Consider the following 26,301-nt stretch of genomic DNA (forward strand, 5'->3'; position numbering starts at 1 on the left):
CTATGGTGGGGACTATAATCACGATAACGTGGGTTGTTCGTGTAATGAAAAGATGTTACTGTAATTGTCCGTATTCGCACAAATTTTCAGAGATTTTAGAGTGACTTTGGCTAACTAGACGTCTACGTACAAGTGTATAGGCCTAAATGATTCTGTGTGTACGCGTTCTAACCGGAGGGCCAAACCCCAAAAAGTCGCTTACTTAACGAGTGAGTTGCACTCTCTCTACAAACTAAGTAGACCACGCTCATTTTCAAGTTTTTATTGTAACAAACAACATTTCACTGGTCTACCTCAAAAAATTGGTTGCGAAAGCCTCCAAATCCAAGATGGCGTCCAAGATGGCCGCCATATTTACTGAATTTGTTATTTGAAAGATAGAATTTGATTGAAAGATCATATTTCAACAAATGTGATGTCATATGAAAGAGAATAAAATTTTCTACAAGTTGATACCATTTTTGTGGGTTATTGTGATAAGTGGATTGAGATTTTAAGGAAAAAACACTCATTTTTTGATATTTTTCTGAAAAAAGGAAAATCATGAAAATGCTTGATTCAGCATAAATCAGAGAAAGACTGAAGGATTATCTTGAAACGTTTCAAGAATTTTGTTTGACATATAATTAATATTTGGAGAAAATTAGGGGTCAGTACCAATTTTGGTTCAGGAGTTATAATGTCTCAAACTTGAAAACTCACTATGTAAAAATGACCACTTTAGTTGTGACAATACCTTGTTGGTCGTAAAAAGAGCCTGCGCGCGCCAAGACTACTACACGCACCACTGACACTGGCGCTTGTAGCAGTGCCAGTGGTGCGTGTAGTAGTCTTGGCAAACGCAGACATTTTCTTTGACAAACACGGGTTTGTGCCTGCAAACTAACTTTTCATACCAAGTGGTAGCTCAGGTGACGCTGATTGCTATTATTTCAAAGTAGATTGTTCTGAAGCAGATGAGATGAAGCAAAAATATCTTTCAAATAGAGGTAGAAGCTTGAAACAACCTTGCTATAGAAAGTTTAAAACAAAATCTGGATCAATCACTCAAAAAATTCAGGATTGCAGGCCATCAAAGCTGACATAGTGTATTGCGCCAAAGTAAATGTATCATTTCGATTTTGATACAATTTTGTCTGTTTTGCTGTCTGTTTATATGGTTTTTATATATTCTGAACATTTTAATGCTATTTCAAACCATCTTAGGTTTTTACGGAGACATTTTTTTCAGAATGCACCATGAACATTTCTCTAAAAAGTTTTAAAAAATTAAATTAAAAATGTTTATGAAAACCATGCTGAAATAAACATCTTTCCCATATAATCAATATTTGGAGAAAATTAGAGGTCAGTATTGTATTTGGTTCAAGAGTTATAATGTCTCAAACTTGAAATCCCATTTTACATGATATGCATTTACACGCATCTGTTCCCAAAGACGTCACAGAGGGTCAAATCCAAGATTGTGCTTACTTTTCGAGTTCCACTCTCTCTATAAACAAGACCATACATAATATTAAGCATACTAAGCAATGTTCCGTAAGTACACCTCAATAGATTTGTTGCAAAAACCTCCAAAGTACAGATGCGGTCCAATAGGGCCGCCATTTTTATTGAAGTTAACGTTTCAAACATAAAATTTGATACAGACATTGGATTGCAACACATTTGATGTCATATGAAGGAGAGTAAAACTTCCTAAAAGTTGATACCACTTTAGCTGTGTATTGCGATAAATTGGGGGGGGGGGGGAATCCATATTTTTATATTGTTTTGAAAAAAAGGAAGAAATGTGAAAATGCATGATTTAGTATTTATCAAAGAAGAACTGAAGAATTATTTTGAAACCTGCGATTGAGATTGAGATTTACTGAGATTGAGACATAATTCATATTTCTGGAATTACAGGCAATATCATACACTATTAACAAGTTAACGTCTAAAACTTGAAAAAATTACATTTATGCATTATAAATTTTGCATACAATGTGTTTACATGGTCACATGTAATACTGTAACGGTCTAGTGACTTGCAAGTACCTGCAAACTAACTTTTCATGCCAAGTGGTAGGTGACGCTGATCGCTATTACTGTAGCATTTCATCATAGTAGATTGTTCTGAGGCAGATAAAATTGAACAGAAAGTGTTTTCCAAAAAGAGATAGGAGCTTGGAATTTGGCACAAATTTTGCCAATGTGTAATATTTAGCGATAAAAATAGTATCCACACAAAATTCAAGATGGCGGTAATTAATCGAGGTTGTCGTTCAAGGCATTATTTACCATTAGTGCACGTAAAACAAAAACCCAGCTTTACTTAATTCCTCAAACTAGTTCTAAACTGTGAGTTAGGGATAGAACAACTAATGTACAAACTGAAATCAGTATAATTAATGCTAAATATTGTTAGATATACTAAATAGATCTGATAAGAATGTTTTTTTTATATACTAAAATGTCAACAGTTATGGCTATGGTTTCTTGAAAAGCAATGGTGATATCTCCGTATGTTTTAGGCTTTATTATATATATTTTTTTTACATGGTAGAATGTTTTGTAATACAACTAACCTGCACATATAAATCGAATGTGATATCTCTCCCAATGGTAGAATACCTTTAGTGTGTTGCGTCGAAGTTAAATCTCAACTTATAACTTATAATTTGATATATTTTTTTAATCTTCTTATATTGCTGTCTATTACATGTTCCTATACATCCGAACGATATTGTGCTAGTGTAAACCATATTGAGGGTCGTTTTTTTTTTTTGGGGGGGGGGGTGGAGCTCATTCCAGTGTTAGGGTAAGGCCCAATCTTTGATAAAAAAGAAATGCTTCTGTATCAAAGATATGCTTTTTTACTTTTATGTTACTCTGCTGTTGTAGAAACGCCTGAATGATGATGGTATATGTGTAATAATGTCTGATCCGTAGATGTCCTTGAAAGCCCTTCTGATCCGAACCCCCCCCCCCCCCAAAAAAAAAAAAAAAAAATCCGACATGGCGGCAATTTCTCAACTTTGTTGTGCGAAATGTGTTATGCGAAATTACTTTTCAGTATATTGTTCGAATAAAATTGTCCAAATTGATTATTCGTGCTGTATATTCACATTTACAAATAAGCATGCTGAAACTGTATTTTCTGTTACCAGATTTTTCTTACATTGTTTTTAGGCTGATTTCATGTGGGTTATAGTGTCACAATTGATCTGAGCTTATGCCATTGGTGGATGCTTTCCCATATTAGATATCAGGATCACTCGAGAGTGAAAATGTTCATTTTCATTCATTTTAGAGTGACCTCGGGGATCACTCGAAGAGTGACAAGTGATCCCTAAGGCAGGGCTCGACACTAACGGTGGTCCGGTGTCAGAAATGTCAGAAATGAAGAACATAGGTGGCCTGATCGGGCCACCAAAAAAGATCGGATATTTGCCTTTGGGCCACCAAAAATAAAAGTTAGTGTGGAGCCCTGCCTATTAAGGTCACTCTAAAATGAGTGAAAATGAACATTTTCACTCAAAAGTCACTCCAATTTCACTCTAAATTCACCGTTTTCTTGTTATTCACTCCTCACATCAAAAGCAAAAACTTCCACTCGATTTTTTTTTTCTTTTCTTTTTCGGAGAGTAGAATATCACTGGTTCTAAAAATGTGTCCATAAAAACGGTTTAAGATAGCACAACAGACAAAATTGTATCAAAAACGAAATAATACATTTACTTTGGCGCAATTTTATACACTATGTCAGCCTTGATGGCCTGCAATCTTGAATTTTTTGAGTGATTGATCCAGATTTTGTTTTAAACTTTCTATAGCAAGGTTGTTTCAAGCTTCTACCTCTATTTGAAAGATATTTTTGCTTCATCTCATCTGCTTCAGAACAATCTACTTTGAAATAATAGCAATCAGCGTCACCTGAGCTACCACTTGGTATGAAAAGTTAGTTTGCAGGCACAAACCCGTGTTTGTCAAAGAAAATGTCTGCGTTTGCCAAGACTACTACACGCACCACTGGCACTGCTACAAGCGCCAGTGTCAGTGGTGCGTGTAGTAGTCTTGGCGCGCGCAGGCTCTTTTTACGACCAACGAGGTATTGTCACAACTAAAGTGGCCATTTTTACATAGTGAGTTTTCAAGTTTGAGACGTTATAACTCCTGAACCAAAAACGGTACTGACCCCTAATTTTCTCCAAATATTAATTATATGTCAAACAAAATTCTTGAAACGTTTCAAGATAATCCTTTAGTCTTTCTCTGATTTATGCTGAATCAAGCATTTTCATGATTTTCCTTTTTTCAGAAAAATATCAAAAAATGAGTGTCTTTTCCTTAAAATCTCAATCCACTTATCACAATAACCCACAAAAATGGTATCAACTTGTAGAAAATTTTATTCTCTTTCATATGACATCACATTTGTTGAAATCTGATCTTTCAATCAAATTTTATCTTTCAAATAACAAATTCAGTAAATATGGCGGCCATCTTGGACGCCATCTTGGATTTGGAGGCTTTCGCAAAAAATTTTTTGAGGTAGACCAGTGGAATGTTGTTTGTTACAATAAAAACTTGAAAATAAGCATGGTCTACTTAGTTTGTAGAGAGAGTGCAACTCGACCTCTGTTTTTAGCTTTTGGCCCCCCGGTTATTCGTGCTGCGCTGGTCGTTAATCATCGTATAGAGTTCTACCAGCAAAGGGTAGGGTAGCGGAACCATGCAGTATTCGGTCACTTTACGGGAAATCGCTTGGATTATGCATAGCCTACACTATACCTCACTTCTGTAACACTCCACCCATGAAAAGAAAGGAAAAAAGGTCGTCTAACAGATGTATGAGGTCACTGAAAATACAAAGTAGCCTTGAGCAATTAATCGCCTGAGAAAACGAGAGTACTCCCCCCCCCCCCACCCCCCCCCCCCCCCCCGGTATTCGATCACGGTTCCCGTATTCGGTCACGCAATTAGCGCAGCATTCTGCCGCGCGATGTGCGCTGTACATGTATCTCCTTCGTCGAATCTTCACTTTATCTCTATTCTGCTTCCGGACAGTGTCTCTGAATGGAAAACTACTAGTAACATAAAATGCTTTTTTTTTTTTTTTTACTATCTTTATTTCGTAGTCCTTAGTGTGAAAACAATAATTTACTCGGAGCAGAGAGAGTTGTGTTTTTTTTTTTGTTTTTTTTTGGTAGACCTAGAGGTGCAGCATTGTTTGATTCTTCATTTTTTTCTTTCTTTGTTGTTGATGTGCCAGTAATATCTGGCTATTTCTCTAAATTCATTTTGTTGTATGTTTATGTATACGATACGTCGACCCCTAAAGGCCCTATTTGTTTAGTTACGAGATGCTCTTTTCATATCCCTTTAATGGTTACTTGCGTGATGTTTTGAAATTGTCCTCTCTTTCCTTAAATGTGAAAGCGCTTTAAACTTGAATGTGCTTTTGACAATACTTTTTTTTTCTTTTGTTACTCATGTGCATTATATTTGGAGATTGTATTCCACTAAAGTCCTTTGGATCATTGCGATATGTTCATTTACTAAATTGGTAAGTATTTTTTTAACATATAGGCCTATATTCTTTCTTGGTATGAAATTAATAAAGTATGTGACAATTGCATTCGTCTTAAGTAACAGGCCTCGAAATAGGATTTTGGAGGGGCAAGGCCATTTAGAAAAGGGTACTTTTTCCAAGAGGCCAGCCATTCAGGGCACTTAGGTCAGTCAGAGGGGCACCTTGAAGGCCACATTGGAAAGGGCATGCTATACAAATGATGCACAGGATAGAGTGCGTTAGTGGAGATGTAGCGCACTCGAGGGTATTTACAATTGTGAAACATGCACTACATTGCAAATACCCGAGAGTGAGCTGCATCTCCACTAACGCCACAAAATAATCCTGTGCATCATTTGTTTTATAAAATGGGTCGAAAACTAACAGCATTTTTCACGTACCTTTGTGGGTCAATACCAGTCAGCTACATGTAGCACTCGCTCAAGAATCGATGTCCGAAGATGTTCGTCCCAAACATTTACGCGCGTCGCACTCGGAAATCCCGCACATATAAGTACTGTACGTATAAGAGTATAGGGCCTACGTATGCCACACATGTTATGCACACAAGAAAGGCCGGCCGGCAACCCGAACTAGAACTTGTTTACAGGATTGACAGCGCGTATAGTAGCGCGCGACGCACTTGCAACAACTGATTGAGTGCGCACTGCTAGTGTAAACATTGTGACGTCAGGCCGTGCATGTTAGTGAGAAATTAATGCACATACACGTGACTCATTTCAGCGCTTCCAATTGGCTACATTCTTGAACCCATTTTATAATGGGTGTTTTTTTAAAAGGTGATTTTTGCGACGTTGCAAGAATGTTATGTCCATTCAAGGCATTAAGAGCAGACAAATCCCCAAATCCCCAAATCACCCATCTATTTAAAAATGAGTTACAGGTAGCTCAAGATTCACCATCCACTTGAATTATTATCCTTGAATGTATACTGTATAAAGTATGTCAACAATATGTACTTGTACTGTAAGACGTGTTAAAAAAATATGAAGGAAGTATGACATCAATATTTTTCACTTTTGTTTCGCAAAGAGCCACGAAAGTGTAATTCTGATGAATTCCTTGAATTTTCAAATAAATTCTTTACCATATCCAATTTAATTGCATCTATTCGAGTAATCTGTTTTCATTAACTGAACATCTGTCATCAACTTCAGTGTCCCCCTCAGAAAGCTTGGCAGGTTTGAAGCTATAAATCTTGATCTATTAAAAAAAACCAAATAAGCACATACCAGTGCTCTAGCTTAGCTATCTTGATTACAGACCAATTGAAGTAGTCCAGCCATCAGCTTCCAGTTATGTTGATATGAGGAGATGTTAAGTGTTCATGTTTCCCCCATTCTGGTCAGAGCATATACCAAGGCTCAACCTATTTTGATTTTAGAAATTGGAGTAGTCCAGCCATCAGCTTCCAAGTAAGTTCATATGAGGAGATGGAAAGTGTTGATGGTCTCCTCCATAGTGGTCAGAGCACCATATCTCTAGCTGTCTTGAACCAAGACAAATTGAAATGGTCCAGCCATCAGCTTCCAGGTAAGTTCATATGAGGAGATGCAAAGTGTTGATGGTCTCCTCCGTAGTGGTCAGAGCATATACCATATCTCTAGCAGTCTTGAACATAGACATATTGAAGTAGTCCAGCCATCAGCTTCCAGGTAAGTTTTATGAGGAGATGGAAAGTTCTGATGTCTTCACCATAAAATAGGGCACCATATCTCTAGCTGTCTTGAACCAAGACATATCAAAGTAGTCCAGCCATCAGCTTTCAGGTAAGTTCATATGAGGAGATGTTTAAGTGTTGAAGTTTCCTCTATTGTGCTCAGAGCACACACCAAGGCTCCAGTTATCTTGATCAAAGACAAATTGAAGTAGTCCAGCCATCAGCTTTCAAGTAAGTTTAATGAGGAAATTGAAATTACTGATGGTCTCCTCCATAGTGGTCAGGGCATATCTCTAGCAGTCTTGAACATAGACATACGTATATTGAAGTGGTCCAGCCATCAGCTTCCAGGTAAGTCTTAGGAGGAGATGAAAAATGTTGATGTCTCCCCCATAGTGGTCAGGGCACCATATCCCTAACTGTCTAGAACATAGACATATTGAAGTAGTCCAGCCATCAGCTTTCACGGAAGTTCATAGGAGATGTAAAATTTTCATGTTTCCCCCAAATTGAAATAAGTGTCTTTAAAGTCACATTCCTTGGATCTCTAATCTATGTCAGAAAAAGGCTGATTCTTCTCTGCTACTTGCACTTCGGATGCCACATGGTGTGTTGGGACGCCTCACACATTCTGCCCACCAATGCTCTACGGCTGTTTGTGGATCAAAGTGCTGTGGAGATGGACCCTCGGTCTTTATGCGCAGGAGGTCCTCAATTGTAGACTTGTTAAGGCTTAGCCGCCTGTCTCCCTGGCACCTTTTTATTGTCGAAAATTGCCTCTCCACTTGAGCAGTAGATGAAGGAAGCAGAAGGAGAATTTGAACCAAATGGTGGAGGTTTGGATATTCCTCCTCCTGCCTCAAGATGCTCTGCCATAGATCTGTGAACTTATCATGCCTATAGTATCTGGCGAGCATGACAGGTGGTCGATGGCTTCCTCACCATAATCCAGAAGTGAAGTTGGATCCATCGGCAGATTCCTGGGATCAAGGATCCCTGACGCCTGGATTGAAGGATTATCAACAAAAGTTGATAGTCTATCATCAAAGCAACTTGTGATCGACTGCACAATCTGGCCCATACATCTTTCATGGAAGCTGCTGTTAGATGTGCTGACTTTGATGATGATGTCCGTGTAAGTGATAGTCGATTCATCACGAGCTATGGCATCAGCCACTGCTTTCACCACAGGCTTCAGACGTTCCCGTGGCCTCTCTTTCATCTGGGCCAAAGCATTTTTGGCAATGATCAGGCTAACTTTTTACGGCTAACGCTGTTAGATCGTCCCTCTGGAATGTCAGTGATACCCGTGACATTATCTCTAGCAGGTCCATGTAACCAGCCATGTAGAAAACAAAGTTGGCCGTCTTCATGAGATTGAGGTAGCCCTTTATCTTCGATGAATCCAACGGGTTAATGTCCCTTCGCTGCTGAGAGGCATATTCCTCAAATTGCGTGATGATGGACTTGTAGTTCTTTTGTAGGCATGTAAGGGATCTTTTGCGGTGATCTACCCATCTGGTTCCTTGGTATCTTGTGGGTTTAAACCACATGTTCCTCCAAGATCTCCGCAATCGAATGCAGTTCCCGCCACTTCTTTGCTGATCTTCTGTATAGGTAGTAGAGTTGCATCATGAGGTCATCAAACTATTCAATCAAACATAAAAAGAAGGGGGAATTACTGAAGTCCACGAGTTTATGGTAAAATAAAACGTAATTATTCTGTTCTAATATCCTCTTAATGAACAAATATTTTGTCAAAATAGTTACAAATTTGGGAAACGTTCTGACATTCACATGTTCCTCATTAGTTGAACTACACTTATTCAAATTATTGGCAAGTAGCATTATTAAATCCTCTTCAGCAAAAAATGATGTACTGCTAAATAGTAGTGTAGAGAATAATAAACATTTGAGTTTGGTTTAAAATAAGAAGTTTGTTAAAGGAATGTTTAAACAAATGAGTAAGCAGTCAGCCAACCTTTGTAAAGAAGGTGTAGTGGAAAGCATAGTTCAGGGCCGGCTCTAGTCGATGGGCATCACAATGTATTGCGACCAGCCATGGAGTGTAGTCTTCCTGGAAGCGTTTCATAACCCCCTTAGAACGACCAAAGTTGACAGCTGTTCCATCAGCTGCTGCAGCAACCAGCCCTTTGGTGAGGTCAAGATGGTGATCTTCACAAAGCTCAACTATCGCCTTTTGTACGCCTTCTGCATCACAACTCTTTGGTTCTGCGATCCTGCAATATAACAGGTATTGAACATTGGTATTATATGCCAGTTAACTCTTCAGGAATAGCTATTTGTAATTTGCTTCTTGCCTTTTGGTTCACTTTTGTTTCATTATACCTGTAAATGATCAAAAAAAAATAATCATCATGTACATAAGGAGTAAAGGAAATAATTTCATGTAACACAGCCTCCTTATCGAGTAATTTTGGAATACAGTGTAACAATTATATTTTTGTAATGATTACTGTTTCTTATTTTGGTTTATAAACAAAGGAGATCTGATTGCTTTTCATTTTTATTTAAATTTCATCATCAATCAATTATTTACTTTTCTTTAATTTCATTGCAGAGTAAAAGAAATAATTACAAGGAAGAGCATGATTAAGATAACTAAAATCCACTTACCCAAGTAACTTTATCTTTGGACGTCCGTTCTCTATCAGCCTGATGCTGACAACTTCCTTCTCACTTATTGATTTATCTGTGTTCCTATTAAACAGCAAGGCAAAGTAAAAGGGATCTGCCCTGAAGAGTTTCTAATTCTCAGCCTGCATACTGCCAGCAATATGTGTTATGAAAGTCTTGCAAGCTTTGTCATTCATATATGCTGAACCCAAATCAACTCCATGTTTCTTCTCCATTGCTACTAATGTTCCAAACAAGGAGAAGGGTTGCTCTGAGAAGGCCACAGTGTAGGTGATATCAAAAAGCTTACACATCCTGCTGATTGTCTGCTCACTCATTGTCTGTAGTTGTACAACTACTGGTGTATCAGTTACTGGTAACGAGTCCTGGGGGGCATTTCATGAAGCATCTTTGTCCGACAACTTGTCGGACAAATTTGCTCTCAGCCAATCAGATGCAAGGATTTCAGTAGCTTTTAACATTTTGTCAGGCGAAATATGACAAAACGCTTCATGAAATGCCCCCCTGAAGAGCTCTCATGTGTGACTTTGAAGATCCATGACTTTTGGCGATATCCCTTTTGATGTTTGTTGTTCCGCGAACATATGCATCATAGTCATTTTCACAAAGAAGGGCTTGTCCAGGATTAATGCAAGATTTGTAGTTGCTCTTCTGCCTATAGTTCTGACAAACCCGGCACCACACTTTTGGCACAAATCCTACTTGAGACTCGTAATCCAGCCAGTCGAATCCCCAGCTCTTAACAGTAGATACGCGTGTTTGCCACCTCTTCTTCTTCGTAGATATTGGGAGTTGTCGGGGAATAACAGTTTCAGTTTGAGACTGAAATGAGATAGAACGTTGAGATTCGGCTGGTCCTGCAGTAGCTGGTTCCATCAAACCATCAGGCAGGGACTGATCATGATCAGGGCCTTGAACTTGTGCTGATTCATCGGTGGCTGGTTCCATCAAACCATCAGGCAGAGAATGATCAGAAGCAGGGCCTTGAACTTCTGCTGATTCATCGGTGGCTGGTTCCATCAAACCATCAGGCAGGGACTAATCAGGAGCAGGACCTATATGAGAAAGAGCAATACAGACAGACATTTTAATATTTGACACCAAATGTTCTATGTTCCTGATACACAAAAATGGTATTGGGTAAGTTTTTATACATTCTTCGCAAATTGAATTTCACTTGTACATGCACTACAGAGGCATAAAACAAGGTTAATTGCATCATATCAAATGATTTTTGGTGCCTGATGGTCTATTTTTGTTCATGTTTTTATATTTACCATTTCAGAATAGAAATATCAACAACAAAATAAAATTCAGCTGTCCAAAAAAAAAAAAATGGAAGGAGGGGACGAGAAACTGGAAATTATTTTTATTTGGCTTTAAGCATATTTAACAATAATATGATTAATGTCCAATACTTTTAATCCATTCTGCAGAAAAATAACTGAATTTCTATTTATGGATTCGCTCTGCTTGATATTTGACTTAAATGTTAAGGACTTAAACAAATTAGAAGAAATAGCAATGTTTTTGCACACATGTGAATTTGTGTTGTATTTTGATATCACTCGAAAGACAATTTTCTTTTTAGGGGGGGGGGGGGGTCTGAAGACTTCCCCCTAATAATATGTTGATTGGGTAAAAAAAAAAAAAACAAGAGGGATTTGGTGCAGGGTAGTGCTTCCCCAAATTTGGCAGGATGTCTTAAATTCTCAATTATGTAGCTTGGAGTTTTAGTCAAAAAGAAAATCTTGCTTGAATATCATGTGATTTTTCCTTGAATATAAGTGCTTCACAAAATCCAGGGGGGGGGGGGGGGTGGAACTGTTTCAATTCAGTTTGTACTTTTGTGACTCCACTAGAAAATAAGGTAGAATGTGGTAAGATCATCAATTTCATTCACTTTCAAATTCAATTTCAGTCTTCCACTTTTCGACACAGAGGGTACAGGAACTTACCTTGACCTTGCTTGGAGGTCAATTTTGCATCAGATTTTAGGGATGTTCCTTCTGAAGGATGTGAGTTATGAGCTCTGTAGTTGAATGAAAAAAATTGTGTCATCATTGAGTCTGTCTTTATCTTTCATAGACAGGGGGCAATTAGTTGGGTATATGAAATCAATCTTTAGTCTTAGATCAGTAATTCAGCACTTTAATTTCATATCATTTCTTATTTCAAATGACCTCCAACAGCACCATGATCAGCGTGCCATCAGTGCAAACATGAATGACCAAAATTAGGTTGTAAATCATGTACAGTTATTTGTCAGAGTCTTGTGGGTAAAACTTTAGCATATAGAAAAAAAGTATTGCAAAATGAACTTGATTTTTATGTGACCAGGGGGGTGTTTCACAAAGAGTTAAGTTTAACTTAGAGTCATGCTTAAGCGCCACTCAGTATTTAACACGTAATCCCATTGATAGATTTCTCAATAGCGCGCGTCCCCTGAGTATGATCTGACCAATGCGGTGATGCGTAATGTACAGCACGCAACTAGGACTTTTAAGTGCGACTGTAAGTCAAACTGAACTCTTTGTGAAACACCCCCAGACCTTCAACAAACACCAAAAATGATCATACCGGTTACCCCTACTAACTTGTTAGTAGTACCAGTGTTTCTATTCCTCAACTACAAATTTAATTGATGTAGTTGGCTCAAGTCATGAAATCCAACAGTATTTGACTAGAAAGGGGGCAATGCATGCTGGCATTGGTTACCTCTTTAATAGACAAACATGGGCAAGCATATTAATGCATGGTAAGCACCAGGGTTGTGAATTTTAAGCTAAGCAAGAATCTGGAATTTGCATTGTAATAAAGCGCCCTCTTGTGACTTATAGGCCTACTGTATAATAGGCGTACGTTATTTAGGCCTAGCTTTGATTTATATAAATCATAGATCCAGGCCAGGGCCTCAAAAAGGGAGGGGGAAGAAGTACTGTTATTATCAATAAAAGAAGACTGTAAGGTATTCATGTAAAATTAAAAACAGCACACGGGTGGTAACACTAAAAGTATATCGTGAGCTAGCACTTCAACAATTTCATATCTAAGTAAGATAGTATAGAAATAGCGCACGGCTCGGAGTGCGATAGTGTAAGTGCAGTGCACGCGAGGTTTCTTTAGATACGTGCCGCCTCTGCGTACGAGCCGCTAGGCGAGTACGCAGTGCGCACCATCTGAAGAAACCGAGCGTCCACTGCACTTACATTGTCGTACAACGGAAAAAGTGCGCTATTTCTTTTATAAAATAGCGTTTTTTGATGAATGACCCCCCCCCCCCCCCACACACACACACAAATAAAAAAAAAAAAAAACATTGTACGCAATGAATTGTTTATTGATTGACAAATTTCGGCAAAGCGATAACGTCAGGTAACAGCAGGCCGCCTCACACTGCGATTACGATGGGATGCATGTAGCATAATCATCACAAGCGTTCGGTAAATACTGTACTCAACGTACTGTACTATTCTACATTAGATGCGATGGAATGCAACGCAACTTCACGAGCGTGGTATATCGCTTTTTTTTTTTTTTTTTTTTTTTTTGCGCGACATCTGCACTCCCGTGCAGTGCGCCGAAAAAGTTGAATGCCACGTGACGCGTTTTGACCAATTACCATGCTTGAAATCCGCTAGCTATTTTATAAATGGACCATGCCAAGTGTGCGGGGTCGCCGGCCGGCCGCCGTGTAAATATGCACGCAGACCATGCGTGGGCCAGCGCTAGCTGCACTGACGCGCTGCTTAAATTGGGCTATAACGTTAGACTTTTAGAGTGGCGATTTCGTCGATCATATCTAATTATGAACCAAGAAAGGGGAATCGGATATGAAGAGGTTGCAACCTATACCTTGTAAAAAAAAAGATCCATTTTTTCTGCATTTGGCAGATGCCTCTTTCAGTTGCGCTCACGGGCTCTTCTTTTCCTTCACGGCATGATTTAATTGTGAATACTTTACGATCCGCCATGCATGAACAACAGTACGATGCGCATGATCATGAACTTACTTCGATACCACATGAAAATGCCGCACTTAACTTGGCTGTTGTTTCCCCGGGTTGTATCCACGGCTATAACCGGGGGTCCAACATTTTTAACTCATTTTCATCAACGAATGCCTTTTTTCCCCTCTGGAAACCTTTAGACAAAAGGGGCACTTCTTGCCTAAGCATGGGTAATGAGTCAAGAGAAAAAGAAAGGCAAAAAATTGGCCGGTTTGCTTTGTTCCCTAGCATTTCACTTTTTGTTTTATTTGTTGGCTCACTTTCTTCACCCTCTTGCAATTTTTGCGAAAATGATTGTTCACAAAAAAACTCACTCTCTTTGCTTACTTGCATGGACTGAATATCCCCCTTTGGCCTTTCAACTTACAAAGTGCCCTTTTTCTGCTGTACCTCCCCACTCCATCCTTAGTCGACGTGATGTTCACATTCAAGGGCCGGACGGCTCTATAGGGGCAGGGGGCACATATACCCCTTTTTAGGAGAATGGGACCGATTTTGCACTAGAAAGGGCAACTGAAAGTGCAAAATGGGCCTGGAAGGAGCACAGGGGCAGCTCGGGGGGGGGGGGGGCAGGGGGACACAGTGCCCCTTCACCTTGTGGAGTATATCAACTTGTGGAGTATATCAACTAAATGTGCCCTATTTTCTTTGAAGGTGCCCCTTTTGTACTGAAAAGGGGGGCACACTTTTTCCTGAGAAGGGGCAGTTTTAAGAACGCTCGCACCTTTTGGCAAAAATTATTGATTTGAAGAGCAAAATCACGTTTTTTGCTATTGTTTCACAGTTTTTCGGCTCACTCGCAATTTGTATGGAAGCTATCAACTTTCTTCATTGTTACACAAATATTTCAAGCTCGCTCACCTCGCTTTCTTGCATAAATGAATTTCACTCTGCCGCCCCTAAAGGGGCACTTTCCTTTTAAGTGAACAAGGGCGACAATTTTTCTTGCTCATTTCGCCCGCTTGCAACTTTCTTTAAAAAATATAAAGTTGAAAATTAGCAAAATCACGTTTTTTGCTACTATTATTTGTTTTGTTTTTGTTTGTTTTTTTCCTCGCTGCACAAAATGACCATTTCAAGTTAGGAAGTACCCCCTTTTTGGCTGTGCCCCCACCCCCCACTTTCAAATAACCAGCCAACCCGTGTTCACATACAGTGTTACGGGGGTGGGGGATCTGCACAATTTTTTTGAATTTTATTTCACTTTTTTTCGCATGCGTGCCCTCGATCGCATTCACTTTGAACATGCGGGCATGAATGCAGAGTGAGAGAGATGGCAATGCTCGTAGCCGTCCGACAGGCCTGGCATTTTTAAGCAGGGCTTGCGACCACTTGCTCCGGCCCGCCGCTGCCTACCTAGTTAGTAACACAAGATACGAAGGCGCGCGATAACAATGGACACAAAATGGCTACCCTACATGACGATACAAAAGAGAGCTAAGTAAAAACTCAGTACACCTAGGAACATCAGTCATTTCCAAAGGTAGTGGTATTTTTATTATTTTAAAAAAAGATTTAAAAATTATAGTCTTAGCTTTTTTTCGATTAAGGGGATTATTTTGAAGAATGAGATTTTAAAGTAATAAGGATTATTTCGTGGAGGTAAAAATTTGGCAACAACATGATCTAAAAATAGAGTTCAGACTACAGTTAGTACACTCCCCCAAAGACGCTTGATAAACAACAACAACTTCGAAGACAGCGGGCGTCTTGGGCAAAGATGTACATCCCCTGAGACGCGCTATGTTGTCTCAGGTGATGTGTGTAATACGCTTGAGGACCGCACGCTGTCCATTTGTTTTGTACAGGATTAGCATGATTAGCGCACTTTCGTTTTGCTAGTAACTCTATGGCGGTGGCCGCTGCGCTGCGGAGGCAGTCGGGACGGTAAAAGCCGGTCGGGCGTACATGTACATACGTACACTACATGTCGTCTCGTATCTCGGAAAGATACCTTGAGTTTGAATCAGATATATTGGGACGCGAGTGAACTGAACTTAAGGTATGATATTTGAGATCAGGAAAGTTTTTCAAGCTTATTAAAGTGTAGACTTTGAGAAAGGGCATATTATACGTCATAAATAATAACTTTCATTCTAAAAGGGCACCATGGCCGCAAGAAAAAGGGCACATTTTTTTTTTTTTTTTTTGGGGGGGGGGGCCGTAACTTTGATCAAGGAAAAAAAGGGCATTGCGGCCATCGAGAGGGGCACCGACGGCCATGGCCGTCGGTGGCCGTCGGTTAATTCAAGGCCTGATAAAGTTTCTTTCTAGAGTTGAATTATTTTTCTGATGTGTTTATCACACTCTGCTCTTAGTATCTTTTACTCAGACAATCAACGATTACGTGGATAAACTCAATTTAACACCCACTTTTTTCAAACATTAAAACGTTAATAAGACCAATCACCCAACCAATCATTGCACTCGGACAATATCTCAATCAAGACTCGTCAATCCATTGAACCTTCGACAACACATGCAAAGAACAGCGTATGAAATATTTTGTTGAAACTTTGATGTATAATTCAGATGTATTTGTTCTTCATTTTCCTTTTTTCATTTCGGCGGATGAAACGGTATAAATGGCACTCCCAACATGTAGGCATGTCGTTTTCGTAGACATACAGATAATATTTCTGTAATTGCTTTCAAAACAATATTGTAAGTTTGTATTGAAAGGAAAGATGATATTACCGACAACATTAATTCATATGACGTTCAGCCAACAAATAAGATATACTGAAACCATTGTGCATTACCTGGACTTAAAGATACGCAAATGAATATTGCAGTGCAAGACAATGAATAGAAATGGTATCGCAGGAACCCTGTCTGCCGAGAATGAAAAGCAAAATTATTTGCTAAGACGTATACAAATATACATTATAAAATTTATTCCAGTATAATCTGAAATGAAATTATACAGCAAATTATTCGTTGGTGAAAAATGGAAATTTACAGAATCAGAAAAACAAATGATAGGCCTACTACAACGTAAGCTCTATACACTATTGAATACTAGGTAAAAGAAAGAAAGACATGTGCTTATATATGTTTAAACGATACTAAGAGGGCTGCACTGAGCTTTGGGGGAAAAGTTTCTGAACTTGTGTGATACGTTAATAACTGGACAACCACTAAAAACTAATTTTTGTTTTTTCCGGCTATTGGTAAGAAATTCGGTTATTGTAATGAAGACTGCAAAGCAGAAAAACCTCCATTCTCAAGTTTGCTGTACACCCCCTCCCCACACCCACACATCTCGGCATGAAAACGTCAAAGGGAATAGAAAAAAAGTTGCAAGACTCTGAAAATCATAAACATTTAAAGAGTATTCATGTGGCACAAAGAAACTCATCAATAGCGGCACTTTAAGTCGATGGCTTCGATTTCTTCATTCGTTAGTCCGTCGAGACCGTCGCAGCAAACGACGTGAAACCACCGTGTACAGTTGAAAAAACCTACCCACTCTTTGGGGTCGTCATCATAACGGCCGGCACATTCCGGCACACTCTTTGGTCGATGGCTTCTACGTTGTTCTTCTTCTGTTTTCTTTTGCCTCCCTCCTTTGGCCGCCTTCTTCGCCTCTCTCTCCTCTTTCCGCTTTTTCTTTCTTTCCCCCTCTCTTTCCTTGGCCTCCTGTTTCTCCTTCAGGTATTGCAGGTACGCGTCGCTGCTGATACACTTCGGGAGATCCTCTCGTCCTGTCTTCCTCTTCTTCGTTGACCTGTTGATGACAGGGTACCTCAGGCGCTTGTCGAGTACCAGAGAAGCACCATGACCTCCTGTGGGTCGAAGGGCCAGCGTCAGCTGATGAGCCGGTGATGGGGTTGGGGTGGGGGTGGAGGCAGGGGCGGGGTCGTGTGCGTTTGATGCTCCAGGGTCACCGATGAACACTCAAGACGGGGCGAGCTTCTCCCTCGCAAATTCTCTCGAGAACGGGAAGAGACCTGTCGCCCTGAGTGCCTTCCTGATCATGTCCCCCCTCTTCGCAACTTCTTCCCATGGGCCGCGGAAGGCACTGGCAAACGAGTACTTAGTGACACCTGTACCTTCATGTTCTTGACGCCACTGCCGCTCTGCTCGGGCCCAGCTGACTTCAGCTGCTTGAAGAACGATACATCGAATGGCTGAATAACATGCGAGGCGTGCAACGGTAGTAGGAACAGCTCGAGACCGGCTTCATTGCACAGCTGCCCCACGTGGTAAGCAACGTGGCTGCTGTGCCCATCGACCAACAGCAACACAGGCTTTGGGATGTTGTGCTTCTCCAGCCATAGGAGGAAGCTGTTGGCCGCATATTCGTAGAACACTTCACTGTTCATCTACCCATTGTCACTCCTCCCGAGGAAGGCTCCCTTCGGTCCATCTTGAAGAGGATTCTCCCGCAAACGCTTCCCGGCGAGAACGATGGTTGATGGCAGGACATCCCCAGAAGCTGGGATGGTCGCAAGAACAGTGACTTGGCTTTTGTCGCTCGATCCAACGGCACTCACTCTGCGGCTGCCTTTGGTAGCGAGAACACGGCACGTCTTCCCGCACAAAGCGAAGTCTGTTTCGTCACAGTTGAACATCCTGTCAGGGGATGACAGGATTGACAGGCATCCTTTCTGCTCGAGGTAGCCGTGAAGGTCGGCGTGGAACTTGTCGATCTTTTCACTTGACACGACTGCCCGCTCTCCGCCGAGGAGCTCCGGCTTTCTTTCCGACAGCTTGGGATGCCTCGTCATGAATCCAGCCAGCCAGTTCTTCCCCGGCATCCCATCTTTAAAGGGAGTTTCCCGACCATCGTCAAGGACAATCTTCCGGACAGTCTATATTGAATGCGACAATGAAGAAAGGGAGGGGGAGGACATGACTGTATGCCCAGAGTGATTGTCGACGACTTCAGCAATGTATCCATCTTCTTGGATTCTTCAAACCGGATCCTACTGGTATTGGTTTCATGCTTGCCGACCAACATCACAATAGTATAAGACGTCGGTTGAGAATGATAAGGGCGTTAAGTCACCACAAAACCCATAGTGTTCGAGACAACTTAAAGCCATTTTCATTCTCAACAGACCTGAGTAGTCAAAATAGAAGTTGTAGCAACAACAGACCTACGATTATACCATTGTCAATCGTCATCACGGTCACCATCAATTTTTGACATCATCATCGCCATCAAGACACAAGTGGATATTTTTGTCATTTTCAGCATTATTATCTTATTTTACATCATTACAATCAGAGTCACAATCATTCTACCCGCTGTTATCAATTTCATTATCATGAAAAATTGTCATGATTATCATCATCTTAGTTATAAATCGATTATCGTGTCGGCTCACCTGCCGAAGCTCTAGTCGATTGATTCCGAATCCAATTCTCACCATCCGCGCCGCCCACGTCGCTAGTTTGGCTTCTTCGGACACCGACAGATACGGACAAGGTCCTTGGTGAGTGTCGAGCGGCGTCTTTCCAGACATCTGAGAGGATACAGGTGAGGAGAAAATACAATGAAATCAACGGTGCAAGAGGCGGGAGGGGAGGGGTATGTTGTTATAATAGAAATTAAAGACAGTGTACTTACTTTGTCGATGAGCGTTGACTTGGGAACGCCGTACACCTGCGCAGCCCTCCTGATTGACATTTTATCCACCCTCACCCTCTCCACTGCGTTATCAACTGTTGTTGAGTGTAGTGACGGTAGGCGTTTCGCGGCATTCTGATAACCTTCGTGTGGAAAATGATAAACATGTCATAGAAAAAGGATACACAATGGGGATTCAAAGTTTTAATGAAGGCAATCTTTTTTTTAATATAAAATTTATAATATACATGTACATGAGGAATACAAGTTGGAAAACTCCGCTAAAAAAGAGAGGGTCCGCTACTTAATCCAGGAGAATTATCTTTATAAAGCAAAGCCTACACTAGGTCACTTTTCATATTTAGTAAATGCTCCACTACAAATACCCATGCCAAATTACTGTAACGATGGTCGGTATATTTTTCATAATAATCTAACATAAGGCCTACTAGTCAGTTTAATGTAACCCTATGCATATTGCATACTTTTGAGTCAGTTTCTCAATATGTAGGAATATATAGGCCCTACTTTGTATAATCTTATATTCATTCACCATTCATGATAGACATAAATAAACATTGAATATGAAGTAAAAATATAAACTAAAAGAGAAGGGGATGATTATACAATGTAATTACTAAACGTATTGTAATCATTGAACATTCCATTTAAGATGACAAAGGGAAACGGAAAGCTATGACACATTTTGTCAACATCGTCATCCCATTTCATTAAATTGGTGACGCTAAATTTCAACAGGCCACGGACCAATGACCTTTGATAGATGCTTCATGTTATTATCATCACTTCTAATTTTAATGATTACAGGAATAATTATGATACTGATTATAATAATCAATTTCGAAACCTTCACATTAGGCCTAGAGCAAAGTATGTTGCTCTTAATGAGCGTTGCGAAAAATAGTCATCATCATCCCATTTCTGTTCAACAACACGTTTTCACAGGAACGAAATATCGAGGCGTCTGCTTCTGAGATTTTTATCCATCAAAATGCACAAAAGCGTTGATTTATTTCGAATTAAATAAAGGAATAAAAAAAAACCAAACAAGAGAGAGAGAGAGAAAAAAAAGAAAGACATTCAGAATTCGTGTTCCCTTTGCGAGGAACGAAGCGACTTTGCTCACATTTGCCGCACAGCGGCTCGGCAAGACGTCAATGTTGCCGTGACCGAATACTGGGGTAACAAGCGCCCCCATTTGACGGTAGTGTGTTGCATATCTATTTAGCGCCATTTGCAAATTCGCTGCGATAGAGGCTCTGCTCTACCCATACTGAACTGAATTCACCAAACAAATACACGCAGTTATTACGTAATAAGGAGTCTACGTGAGGCTATTCTCATTAAGTCACCTGCTAACGGAACCCGGATGTGCCAAAAGTTGGACGAAGCCGGCAATTTTTGAGGTCAGTTACAAATCTGTACCGTGTATTGGTAGCCCTACTACATATCGACCACCCTTTTTTAAACCGACCGCACAGAACGCTTAGTACCCACTTCACTGCGCGCAAAGCACAGAAATGGATTGGCTTTGACTGTTGATGAGGATGGTGTGGGAAAACGCGAAAATTCACTGTTTAGTAATTGTTTTAATCAAGGACAAAATTTCGAATGAATATTTTCACTGAATCGTATAAAATGTAATGTCTATGGAAGTTTCTAAAAAACACGGTGTTCAATACAACTCGGTTTGCGTGCATTGTGAATGCAAAAACAGCGGTCGATCTCAATAAGGGGCGTTACCACGGGGAGCTGAAACGAGGCCACGCTAGGTCGACGGCGATATTTTTGCACTGAAGCTTCGAATCGAAAAGGGACCAACGGCATTTGATAGTACTGGATTTTCCCAATCACGTAGGTCAAGTTTTTTAATGTGAATTTCAGTGTTAAATATTCTTATCAAGCAAATAAACATTAGGCGGTCGATGAGTAGTAGGTCCAACCCTACCCTGTGTACTTCGGGCCCATTCTCAGTAAAAGCGTTCAAATACGGAATTTTGGTGTCGCCGACATTCCATGACAGTTTGCGGTTCCCTGAAACCTATTAGATACTATTTAAATGTTTATAATATATCACGAGGACTTTATTTGTTAAAAATAAACACGATCAAATGCGGTTGTCTGCCATTTTGTATAAAATTTTGCTGTTAAACTTCGTTAAGACCCCCAAAACGCAGTGTCGCCGGCTATCTCAGAATTATGTTTTATTGCTCCTCTCCGTCCACAAACATACTTTCCAAATATCATTTTCATGGACGATGAGCATATGTGTGCTAATCACAATACTCAAAAAGTTCCAAAATTTATATTAACTTCTTTTTTTATAGCCTTTTGAAACCTGTCGCCAAATTCACCGCCAGATACGTTACCAGTTTCTTTAGTGTTACAGCATTGCGAAAATAACAAGACTATGCAATGACCCTGTGTATATGAAACCCTGAGGATATACTTCATACACTACAAGTACTTAGATTTTTTGTGCAACAGCTCTTTATTGAGAATACAGTACAATGTTTGAAATATCGGTTTTCTACACTTTTATTTGGACAGATACGTTACATACTTTTCACGCCACCCACTGCGACAGATATTGCAATGTCAGACAAATTGTATATTATACATTACTCCTCGGAATGACGCATCGAATCAACATTAAAGTTTAGTACAAGTGAGAAATATTTGGTAGGTATCGCTCTCATAATAATATGATCGACCATATACGTTACCACAGATACGTTACCCCAGATACGTGACCGAATTTTGCTCATTGGTCTTGTGCTTTCTGGGGATCAAATCTGGTCAAAATTCATCCCTACACATTCCATGCTTCGTTTTGTTGGACCTCAGGATTATATTCTTACACCAAAAGGACAGAGAGGTGAAAAAGAGCAACACTTCCTTATGATTTTTCTTTGTGCGTCAGTGTCTCACAACTTAATGCCAAGTTTTCCGACAGATACGTTACCACATAATCAAAATGCTGAAAAGAAATTGTAAATGTTTTTACAAACAAATCGTTGTGTGCTCATAAACTCCAAAGTTCTATTCTATAAAACCCAGCCACTTTCATATTTTATGCAACAACTTTGAACGTTTATTTTACAAGATGAAGCTAAGATTCAGCATATCAGTTTTTTGCTTTTCAGATTTAGCAGATACGTTACGTATAATTCAGGGCACCCACGGTGACAAATAATGTTATGTGAAACAAAGTGTTCATAAAACAATTCTGCATAGAATGACGCTTCCATAAAAAAATTAAAGTTATGTTCAAATGAAGAATATTCAGTAGAAATTGCTCTGTAACTTCACTGACAGATTCATTTACGGTACGCCAGATACGTTACCAAACTTTGAAAGAGTAAAAAGTAGTTTATGAAACGCTTCCGAGAAAAGTTTCAGTGTTATGTTGCATAATTATTCTAGTGTTTTTCAAAATATGAAGAACTACTCAAGATTCATTGATAAGTTGAACAATTATTTATTCATTTTCATTAAAAGGGATGAGCCAAATACGTTACCATAGGTCAAACAACTGTTTAGCATGTCGAGTTCATAGAGACTGTACCTACTTGCTTCTAAGTGCCTGCAAAAATATATTTTTTAAACCTTGTTTGCATTATCCATCAAAACTTAATGAATATTTATAGTCAGATGGATAAATACATTCAGACGTAAGATGAGAATATTCTGTGAATGAAGAACTCAGCTTTCACATTTAGGGCTCTTTTCCACTACATTTCATAGTTTAAATATTACGTACAATGTTTAAAATGGTTAATTTGGGCTTACATCATTCATTTTTACATCAATTCATGAGGTAAATAATTAAACAGGTGATATTTATTAATTCATACACAACTAAAATGATTACTTATAGGCCTATTTTACCAGATACGTTACCAAAGGTGATTCGATGTTTTTCAATAGTTATTTCCCCAGGAAAGCAATTCATATTTGTTTCCTGTGGAAATTCCAGATCGGATCGCTCCCTTTGCATGATTTGTGGGATTCGAAACTTTATTTGTAAGCGAAATTTGCTAAAAATACAAAGTGAATCTTAAGGTTATATTTCATTTCAGCAAAAAGCATATTTCAACCTACCACACAGAAATAATTTCTACCAATTAGCAAGGGATGACAACATCTTTACCTCTTGAAAAACCCCAATATCTTTAGGGGGGACAGATGTCTTTTCCTGAACAGAAATTGGATCAAAACAATAAATTTAATTCAGAGTTAGGAGTCCATTACAACATGTAAATTTGCGGTAACGTATCTGATTGGTGATCAAAAATCATATATGATGCTCTATTTCAATTCATTTTTACTCAATGAATGGCCATCATTTAGAATGTTCCACTTTTTGTTTCGTATTTGACCGATTTTGAAGTTTCCGAAAACACATCTTTGAATGTATTACTTTGTGGTTGATTTTTCGGTTTTACTCACATGGAATTGAACACTTAATCTGAGAATGGCCCTTCGGACAGTTGGAATGTGTAGTTCTTGTTTCGTGGTTCATTTCATGCATTTACATGAGTATGTGACAGCTGTTGAAACAGCTGGCTGACCGAATACCGGGGACTGACCGAATACTGTTTCCCCTACACTACCGCTAGCTTCTAGGGCCGATCGGTTTCTAGCAAAAGATCCTAGGTATGTTAAACGTTAGATGTCTACGGATCTTTGCTAAAGCGGGATTCCCACTATCACGATTTGCGCCACGATTGAAATCGTGGTCCTAATCGTGAAGCAATCGTGGTGATCTCATCAGATCGTATTAGATTGTATCAGATCTTGAGGTCAATCGTGGCAATCGCGTTAATCGTAGAAAATTTTTGGACGGTTCAAAAATTTTCTACGATTAACACGATTAATTTTTGATCGTGATCATCGAATCAGATTGTCTTTAATTAATCGTATCAAAACGCAGCAAATCTTATTTAATCGTGCTTCTTAATCGTGTTGATCGGGATCGACTTTTTACTCTCTTGCTTATTTTGCACATTTGCCCATTTGCCCTTATTTTACTCGCAAGTCGTATATGTTTGTATTCCGCGAGGTTGAATAAGGGAGGGGTGGCACAATGAAAAATAAAATAACAACACCACTGAAACATCCACCAGAAGCAGAATGTTCCATATACCCCAGAAAGTAACTTTTGTGACCTTTGAAAAGTGATATAAGGTCACTCGTTCATGACTATAACGATCACTGTCATTATTTTTCACATAGAAAGTCAATAAGTGTAGCAATACTCCTGCGAAATAATTTTACTTAAGACTTTTTTTTTGTTAAAAAGTGACATTATTTCAGGGGAATTACCTTCTGTTGTGTGTGTATGTCGGTTTTGTTAAACACTGTTAAATAAAACAATAAATAAAGCCAAACCAACCAATCTTTCAATACACCAGGAGATAACAACATTTTGAAGTAAAAATTCATATAGTTATGATAAATACTATGCGAATATGAAATCAAACACACAAACAATGCTATCAGCTTGGCCAACTTTCTTATATTGAGCGTTTATAACACATATAGCTAGCATTCAACAAGATCCCATCCTCTTTTTTTAGCTTCAATTTCATCACATTTTCTTCTTTTATTTCAAGGAAAGATGAAAACATTTGTCTTGATCTTTTTTTTTGGAGAAGATGGGGCAATGATTTGATCTTGTGTATTCGTTTGTTTTTTTGGGGAGCGGATGAGCACGTCGATTCAATAATCTATTAATTTCTTAAAAGGTTAAATTAGAGGAGGGACTATCTGAGGTTGTGGCTGGCCTAGGTGATGCTTCCTATCTGATGATAACGTAATCGTCATTCGCAATACTGCAAAGGTCACGTTCTCATCATCCTCAACCTGTCAATCCTTGCCCTCATCAATGGTTGTGGATAGTAGGCCCAATCACTCTGCAGAAGTTGAAGAAACAACGAAATTCATCGTCAGCCGGGCTATAATATTCCCATTCGGGTCTAATCGCACCTCAAATGTGGGTCGTTTTTGATCCCGATCGTGAAAGATATCGCATCTTATCTCAACAGCCCGCACTGGTTCGCGGTATTCGTATTGGAACGTATCAGAACGTAGCTGCACGCACCAAATCGGGGATCCCGATCGTAATGATAGTGGTAGATCGGAACCAATCATGGACTCATTCGGGACAATCCTATCATATCGTATTTGAACGGGAGACCAGATCGTGACAGATCGTATTGCTTGAAATAGACCAATCGTGACCATATCGCATCCAAGCGAAGCAACACGTGTTGGCTCGCATAACCTCGTATCCACACGTGAAATTTCAGACGAGTTCAACGAAACTTCCGCGATCAGTTACGAATTTCCAGTCGTGGCGTTCGTAATAGATCTTACGATATTGGGAACCCCGCTTAAGCGGGGTTCCCACTATCACGATTGGCGCCACGATTGAAATCGTGGTCTTAATCGTGCAGCAAGCGTGATGGTCTTATCAGATTGTATCAGATCTCAAGGTCAATCGTGGCAATCGCGTTAATCGTAGGAAAATTTTGGACGGTTCAAAAATTTTCTACGATTAACACGATTAGTTTTTGATCGTGATCATCGCATCAGATCGTCTAGGATCGTATCCAGACGCAGCGAATCTCTTCTAATCGTGCTTCTAAATCGTGTTGATCGGGATCGACTTTGTCACTTCACTTCCGCTTATTATTATTATCATTTTTTGCCCATTTGCCCTTATTTTACACATAAATTGATTTATTTTGCATTCTGATAGGTGGTAGCCTGCATCTTTAGATTATTATTT

The 26,301-nt window shown here is 39.5% G+C and overlaps 2 pseudogenes; both read right to left on the reverse strand.

Moving 5' to 3' along the window:
- Positions 1 to 7,795: 7,795 nt before the first annotated feature.
- On the reverse strand, positions 7,796 to 10,916 carry LOC139712850 (zinc finger protein 862-like; annotated as a pseudogene).
- A 6,350-nt stretch (positions 10,917 to 17,266) lies between these two features.
- The window catches only part of LOC139712851 (uncharacterized), a 30,621-nt pseudogene continuing 21,586 nt past the window's right edge, over positions 17,267 to 26,301 (reverse strand).

The sequence above is a fragment of the Diadema antillarum genome, unplaced genomic scaffold (genome assembly GCF_040938485.1).
Source record: "Diadema antillarum isolate AM-2024a unplaced genomic scaffold, OU_Dant_1.0 seq00001865_RagTag, whole genome shotgun sequence".
Lineage (NCBI taxonomy): Eukaryota > Metazoa > Echinodermata > Echinoidea > Diadematoida > Diadematidae > Diadema > Diadema antillarum.